General features: G+C 39.8%; 1 pseudogene; it reads left to right on the top strand.

The window, feature by feature from the left end:
* The first annotated feature begins 5,300 nt into the window (after window positions 1-5,300).
* LOC123602351 lies at window positions 5,301-7,412 on the top strand (annotated as a pseudogene).
* Window positions 7,413-8,392: the final 980 nt, after the last annotated feature.

Below are 8,392 nucleotides of genomic sequence, written 5' to 3'. Positions count from 1 at the left end.
CATTTGCAAATATCTTATCCCTTTCCATTGGTTGCCTTTTAGTTTTGTTGACTGTTTCCTTTGCTGTGCAGAAGCTTTTTGTCTTCATGAGGTCCCAAAGGTTCATTTTTGCTTTTAATTCTCTTGCCTTTGGAGATGTGTCAAGTAAGAAATTGCTATGGCTGAGGTCACAAAGGTTTTATCCTGCTTTATCCTCTAGGGTTTTCATGGTTTTCTGTCTCACATTCAGGTCCTTTATCCGTTTTGAGTTTATTTTTGTGAATGATGTAAGAAAGTGGTCTAGTTTCATCATTCTGCATGTTGCTGTCCAGTTCTCCCAGCACCATTTGTTAAAGACACTGTCCTTTTTCCATTGGATATTCTTTCTTGCTTTGTCAAAGATTATTTGGCCATACTTTTATGGGTCCAATTCTGGAGTCTCTATTCCATTCCATTGGTCTATGTGTCTGTTTTTGTGCCAATACCATGCTATCTTGATGATGACAGCTTTGTAGTAGAGGCTGACGTCTGGGATTGTGATGCCTCCTGCTTTGGTCTTCTTCAAAATTACTTTGGCCATTCAGGCCTTTTGTGATTCCACACAATTTTTACAATTGCTTTTTCTAGCTTTGAGAAGAATTCTGGTGCAATTTTGATTGAGATTGCATTGAATGTGTAGACAGCTTTGGGTAGTATTGACATTTTAACAAGGTTATTCTTCCAATCCATGAGCACGGAATGTTTTTCCATTTCTTTCTATCTTCTTCAATTTCCTTCATAAGCTTTCTATAGTTTTCAGCATACAGGTCTTGTACATCTTTGGTTAGATTTATTCCTAGGTACTTTATGCTTCTTGGTGCAATTGTGAATGGGAACAGTTTATTTATTTGTCTTTCTGTTGCTTCATTGTTAGTGTATAAGAATGCAACTGATTTCTGTACATTGATTTTGTATCCTGCAACTTTGCTGAATTCATGTATCAGTTCTAGCAGATTTTTGGTGGAATCTATTGGGTTTCCCATGTATAATATCATGTGTCTGCAAAAAGTGAAAGCTTGACTTCATCTTTGCCAATTTTGATGCCTTTGATTTCCTTTTGTTTTCTGATTGCTAATGGTAGCACTTCCAACACTATGTTAAACAACAGCGGTGAGAGTGGACATCCCTGTTGTGTTCCTGGTCTCAGGGAGAAAGTTCTCAGTTTTTCCCCATTGAGGATGATATTAGCGGTGGGCTTTTCATAAATGGCTTTTATGATCTTTAAGTATGTTCCTTCTATCCCAACTTTCTCGAGGGTTTTTATTTAGAAAGGGTGCTGAGTTTTGTCAAATGCTTTTCCTGCATCGATTGACAGGATCAATGGTCCTTATCTTTCTTTTATTAATGTGATGTATCACATTGATTGATTTGCAAATATTGAACCAGCTCTGCATCCCCGGAATGAAGCCCACTTGATCATGGTGTATAATTCTTTTTATATGCTGTTGAATTCGATTTGCTAGTATCTTCTTGAGAATTTTTGCATCCATATTCATCAGGGATATTGTCCTGTAGTTCTCTTTTTTTACTGGGTCTCTGTCCGGTTTAGGAACCAAAGTAATGCTGGCTTCATAAAATGAGTCTGGAAGTTTTCTTTCCCTTTCTATTTTTTGGAATAGCTTGAGAAGGATAGGTATTATCTCTGCTTTAAATGTCTGGTAGAGGGGCGCCTGGGTGGCTTGGTCGGTTGGGCATCCGACTTTGGCTCAGGTCATGATCTCGTGGTTCATGAGTTCAAGCCCTGCTTCAGGCTCTGTGCTGACAGCTCAGAGCCTGGAGCCTGCTTCCGATTCTGTGTCTCCCTCCTTCTCTGACCCTCCCCCGTTCACACTCTGTCTCACTCTCTCTCTCAAAAATAAACATTAAAAAAATAAATAAATAAATGTCTGGTAGAATTCCCCTGGGAAGCCATCTGGTCCTGGACACTTATTTGTTGGGAGATTTTTGATAACTGATTCCATTTCTTTGCTGGTTTGGGGTCTGTTCTAATTTTCTCTTTCTTCCTGTTTGAGTTTGGAAGTGTGTGGGTGCTTAGGAATTTGTCCATTTCTTCCAGGTTGTCCAGTTTGTTGGCATATAATTTTACACAGTATTCCCTGATAACTGCTTGTATTGCTCAGAGACTGGTTGTAATGATTCCATTTTCATTCATGATGTGATCTATTTGGGTCATCTCCCTTTTATTTCTGAGAAGCCTGGTTTATCAATTTTGTTTATTTTTTCAAAAAACCAACTCTTGGGTTCATTGATCTGTTCTACAGGTTTTTTAGATTCTATGTTGTTTATTTCTGATCTTTATTATTTCTCTTCTTCTGCTGGGTTTTGGTGTCTTTGCTGTTCTGCTTCTATTTCCTTTAGGTGTGCTGTTAGATTTTGTATTTGGGATTTTTCTTGTTTCTTGAGATAGGCCTGGTTTGCAATATATTTTCCTCTCAGGACTGCCTTAGCTGCATCCCAAAGTGTTTGGATTGTTGTATTTTCATTTTCATTTGTTTCCATATGTTTCTTAATTTCTTCTCTAATTGCCTGGTTTACCCATTCATTCTTTAGTACAGTGTTCTTTAACCTCCATGCTTTTGGAGGTTTTCCAGACTTTTTCCTGTGGTTGATTTCAAGTTTCATAGCATTGTGGTCTGAAAGTGTGCATGGTATGATCTCAATTCTTTTATACTTATGAAAGGTTGTTTTGTGACCCAGTGTGTGATCTATCCTGGAGAATTTTCCATGTGCACTCGAGAAGAAAGTATATTCTGTTGCTTTGGGATGCAGAGTTCTAAATATATCTGTCAAGTCCATCTGATCCAATGTATCATTCAGGGCCCTTGTTTCTTTATTGATCCTGTGTCTAGGTGATCTTTCCATTGTTGTTAGTGGGGTATTGAAGTCGCCTGCAATTACCACATTCTTATTAATAAGGTTGCGTATGTTTGTGATTGTTTTATATATTTGGGGGCTCCTGTATTCGGCCCATAGCCACTTTTAATTGTTAGCTCTTCCTGATGGACAGACCCTGTAATTATTATATAATGCCCTTCTTCATGTCTTGTTAAAGCCTTTAATTTAAAGTCTAGTTTGTCTGATACAAGTATGGCTACTCCAGCTTTCTTTTTACTTCCAGTAGCATGATAGATAGTTCTCCATCCCCTCACTTTCAATCTGAAGGTGTCCTCAGGTCTAAAATGAGTCTCTTGTAGACAGCAAATAGATGGGTCTTGTTTTTTTATCCATTCAGATACCCTATGTCTTTTGGTTGGAGCATTTAGTGCAATTACATTCAGTGTTATTATAGGAAGATATGGGGTTAGAGTCATTGTGATGTCTGTAGGTTACATGCTTGTACTAATATCTCTAGTACTTTGTGGTCCTTGCAACATTTCACTCACAGATACCCCGTTAGGATCTCTGATAGGTCTGGTTTAGTGGTGATGAATTCCTTCAGTTTTTGTTTGTGTGGGAAGACCTTTATCTCTCCTTCTATTCTGAATGACAGACTTGCTGGATAAAGAATTCTCAGTTGCATATTTTTTCTGTTCATCCCATCGAAGATTTCCTGCCATTCCGTTCTGGCCTGCCAAGTTTCAGTAGACAGATCTGTCACTAGTCTTATTAGTCTCCCTTTATATGATAGAGTATGTTTATCCCTAGCTGCTTTCATAATTTTCTCTTTATCCTTCTATTTTGCCAGTTTCACTATGATATGTCATGCAGAAGATCGATTCAAGTTACATCTGAAGGAAGTTCTCTGTGCCTCTTGGATTTCAATGCCTGTTTCCTTCCCCAGATCAAGGAAGTTCTCAGCTATGATTTGTGAAAGTACACCTTCAGCCCCTTTCACTCTCTCTTCTTCTTCTGGAATTCCTATGATATGGATATTGTTCAGTTTGATTGCATCACTGAGTTCTCTAATTTTCCCCTCATACATCTGGATTTTTTTTTTTATCTCTTTTTCTCTTCGTCCTCTTTTTCCATAACTTTATCTTCTAACTCATCTATTGTCTCCTCTGCCTCTTCAATCCGTGCTATGGCCACCTCCAGTTTATTTTGCACCTCATATATAGCATTTTTTAGCTCCTCATGACTATTTTTTAGTCCCTTGATCTCTGTAGCAATAGATTCTCTGCTGTCCTGTGTGCATTTTTCAAGTCCAGCGATTAATTTTATGACTATAATTCTAAATTCTTGTTCCGTTATATTGCTTAAGTCATTTTTGATCAATTCGTTAGCTGTTGCCACTTCCTGGAGTTTCTTTTGAGGAGAATTCTTCCATTTCATCATTTTGGGTATTCCCTGTGGTAGATCCAAACTGCAGGGCACTTCCCTGTGCTGTCTGGAGAAACTTCTGTTGGTGGGCAGGACCACAGTCAGACCAAATGTCTGCCCCCAGCCCATCAGTGGAGCCACAGTCAGATTGGTGTGTACCTTATCTTCCCCTCTCCCAGGGGCAGCATCACTGTGGAGTCGTGTGGCGCTGTCTGGGCTGCTTGCACACTGACAGGCTTGTAGTGCTGCTTCGATGGGATCTGGCAAAGGGCATATTATCCAGGGTGGATCCACAAGGTGCAAGGGGCAGGAGGGTTAGGCTTAGCTATCTTTGCCCTTGGTGGTCCCCTTCAGGAGGGGCCCTGCAGCACTGGGATGGAGGCAGGCCCATTCGAGGGATGGATCCACAGAAGCACAGCATTGGGCGTTTGCATGGTGCAAGCAAGTTCCATGATGGGAACTGGTTCCCTTTGGAATTTTCGCTCTAATTGGAATATATATATATATATATATATATATATTTGTGTTTGTAAATATTTTTGCATTTAATGTTGGATCTCATTCTCTGTATGATTGCTATCATAAAGTTTATTTCTACATGTTTTGTGAAGCTAACAATTCAGTGAGTTATACATGTAAATATAACAAATAGGTGAAAACATATTTACCAATAGATTACTATTTCTGATTCTTTTCATTCCATAATTCCAAGTTCATTTGTTATATATGTATTTTTGCATTTAAAAAACTTTCCTTAACAACTTTTAGTGTAATTTTGCTGGCATTTAATTATCTCACCTCTGAAAAAAATACTTGGCTTTTATTTTTAAAAGACATTTTCAGCCCCAGCCAGATCAGCAGAGGCAGGGCCCAGGCACTTGGGAGGTGATGGAGGGCAAGGAGCTGTTTAGGGGTAGGGAACAGTAAGATTCAGATTCGCCCAGAGAGGGGAGAGCAGGGAAGAAGCTCTGAGGGCCCTAGAGGTGAGAGGGCAGATTAAGATCTAGAGCAACCTGATGGCCATGGAGGCCCAAGAGATGATGCAACACCTTCAGGAGTTTCCAGAACATCAAAAAATGATCCTGGGCCAATTGAATGAACAATGAGACAAAGATCAGTTTACTAACATCACCCCGATTGCCGACAGACATGATTTTAAGGTCCACAAGGCCGTTTTGGCTACTTACAGTAAGTTCTTCTACAAATTCTTTCAGGAGTTTGCTCAGGAACCTTGAGTGGAGGTTAAAGTTGTTAGTAAAATGGCCTCCATCATTTAATTGAGTTCACATATACAGAAAAATTGATGATACAAAGAGAAGAGGAGACCCGTGATGTATAGAAAGCAGCAGAGTTTCTACAAACACTAGAAGCTATCAAAGCCTTTGAAGTCAGGAACAAAGAAAACTAAGCAACCCTAATGGACAATACCACAGGAAAAAGTGAGGCAAAAGAGAGAGAGAGAGAGAAAGAGAGAGAGAGATTGCAGAAACTTCAAATGTTATCACTGAGTCTTTGCCATCTGCAGAGTCAGAACCTATTGAAATTGGAGGCTGCCGAAGGCACAATCGAGGTGGAACATGAAGGCATTGAAATGTTGGAGGAAGTGGCTTCTGCCAAGCAGTCTATAAAGTACATCAGAGCACAGCTTCTTCTGATGATTCCACCCTAGCTCTGTTGGCAGATATTATGATGAAAGTACCGTCGGGGTGATAGAAAAGAGCAGATTAAAGAAGAGGGCTGTACATCTGACCCCAAAAGCAAACCAGTAGAAGGTATGGAAATTGTGGAATTTCAGCTGTCACATGTGAAAGACTCGATCCCTTGGGAGATTCATTTAAATTGTTCATTTAAACCATTTTAGCATTTTTAAAATTTTTTAATGTTTTTATTTATTTTTGAAGGAAAGAGAGAGAGACAAGGCATGAGCAGGGGGAGAAACAGAGAGAGAGGGTGACACAGAATACGAAGCAGGCTCCAGGCTCTGAGCTGTCTGCATAGAACCCGATTTGGGGCTCGAACTCACAAACCATGAGATCATGACCTGAGCTGAAGTTGGATGCTTAACCAACTGAGCCACCCAGACCCAAAAATCATTTTACCATTTTAATGAACACTGAAACCACACTCCACTGAGAGCCTCGAGTGTGAAATATGCAATAAAAGGTATCTCTGGGAGAGCATGTGGAGACAGCAACTCAACTGTTAACACCTCAGAGAAGGTGGAGCCAGTACGCAGCAAAGAACTGGGGGAAAATTTCACATGTGTCAATACTATGAGAAACAATGTGACCACTTTGGACATTTTAAAGAACGTCTCTGAAAACATGCAGGTGAAACACCTTCTGAATGTCCAAATTGTCATGAACGATCTGCCAGAAATGGCATCCTCAAATGTCACCTGTGTGCCAAACTGGAGTGGGGACACAAAAAGGGAAGAAAATGCTTTAACAATGTCAGGTCCGTAACAGTGTGTTTAACAACAGGGACCAGTTCAAAGATCATTTTGTAATACACACTGGAGATAAACCCCACCATTGCAGTCTATGTGACTTGTGGTTTATGCAAGGAAATGAATTAAAGAGGCATCTGGGTAATACAGTATTTCAGAGTGTCTAGTAAACAGAGTTATTTCAGTAGAAACACGCATGCAAACTGAACCCCATGATTAATGACTATTATAGAACAAGCTGGGAAGGGGAATATGTTACCACTGCTTTCAATGTGTGGATTCAGCACAAGTGACTGTGGAACAGGTCCACCCCGATCTGCTCCAGGACAGCCAAGTGCATGATTCACAGATGAGTGAACTTTCAGGGCAGGTCCAGGTCGGTTATCTGGAACCAGGTCAAATTCAGACTGAAGAACGTACTGAAGTATCTGTGGAGCAGCTGAATGTTGAATGGGTAAATCAGATGCCAGGGGAAGTACAAACTGAACTTCTAGAAGCTAATTTGGAACAAGTGACCCCTGAAATCATGAACCAGGAGGAGAGAGAGCCCATCCAAGCAGATGCTGTTGAGGCTGCCAGAGAAGCCTTCGAAGATGCTGATGGTTTAGAGACCAAACCAACAGTCGATTCCCAAGTTGAAAGGGCAGAGAATGAAAACAGAGTACCTGTGCCTGTTTTAGAATGAAATAACAAATGAATATATTTTTTTAATTTATGTGTTGGGTTTTTGAATTGATGATGGGCAATGTGACTGTCCTTAAGCTAACAGACAAATGGACCAAAGTTAAAATCTTTTCTGTTGTGAACTGTTTCTATTAAAACAAGCTGATCCCTCCCCCATTTAATGCCACACAGGAGGGATCTTTCCCATAAGTGCATGGGAAGCTTTCAGATGTATTATTTCTGGAAACTTCAATGGATTATATTCTTATGGTACAGCTGGGTATGAATGTATTTTCATCGTGATAATGGTTTCTCCCTTTTCTCTTTCCCAGGTCATGTTCTTTCTCAGATATTTTCCATGTTATAAAATCAAACCTGAAATCATTATAAGACAAGTTTATGTATTATAAATCATGTTATAACATTGAATATATAGTAAACACAAGGCTGCATGAAGAAAAATACATTGTTACTGTGCAGTTAGATGTTGGTTTCTGGCCCTCTTTACTTTTTTTAAATGTTTTATTTATTTTTGAGAGAGAGAGAGAGAGAGTACAAGTGGGGACAAAGCAGAGAGAGAGGGAGACAGACTCTGAAGCAGGATCCAGGCTCTGAGCTGTCAGCACAGAGCCTGACATGGGGTATGAACTCATGAACCCCAAGATTGTGACCTGTGTGGAAGTCAGATGCTTAAGTGACTGAGCCACCCAGACGTCCCTGTCCTTCTTTAGTTCGAACAAACTTCTTGTCTATACTGATAGTCACAGATGTCATCTCGGCAACAGAAACAGAGGTGGTGACATTTCAAGAACATAAAAAAAAGCACACCCATGTACCTTTTCAAAACCAACTAAACTTCTATAAAGTATCTCTGATTCTTTCAAAGTATGTGTTGTAAGGAGCAATGTAGGTGATACTCTAGTACTTTATGTTTTTGCTTATAGTGGCAACTACTGATTCTTTTTCTTGGTAAGTTGATTGAGAAATTTTATTTAATGGCAA

The sequence above is a fragment of the Leopardus geoffroyi genome, chromosome D1 (genome assembly GCF_018350155.1).
Source record: "Leopardus geoffroyi isolate Oge1 chromosome D1, O.geoffroyi_Oge1_pat1.0, whole genome shotgun sequence".
NCBI lineage: Eukaryota > Metazoa > Chordata > Mammalia > Carnivora > Felidae > Leopardus > Leopardus geoffroyi.
Note: the sequence above shows the minus strand (reverse complement) of the source record. Positions and strands in the feature narration are given on the sequence as shown.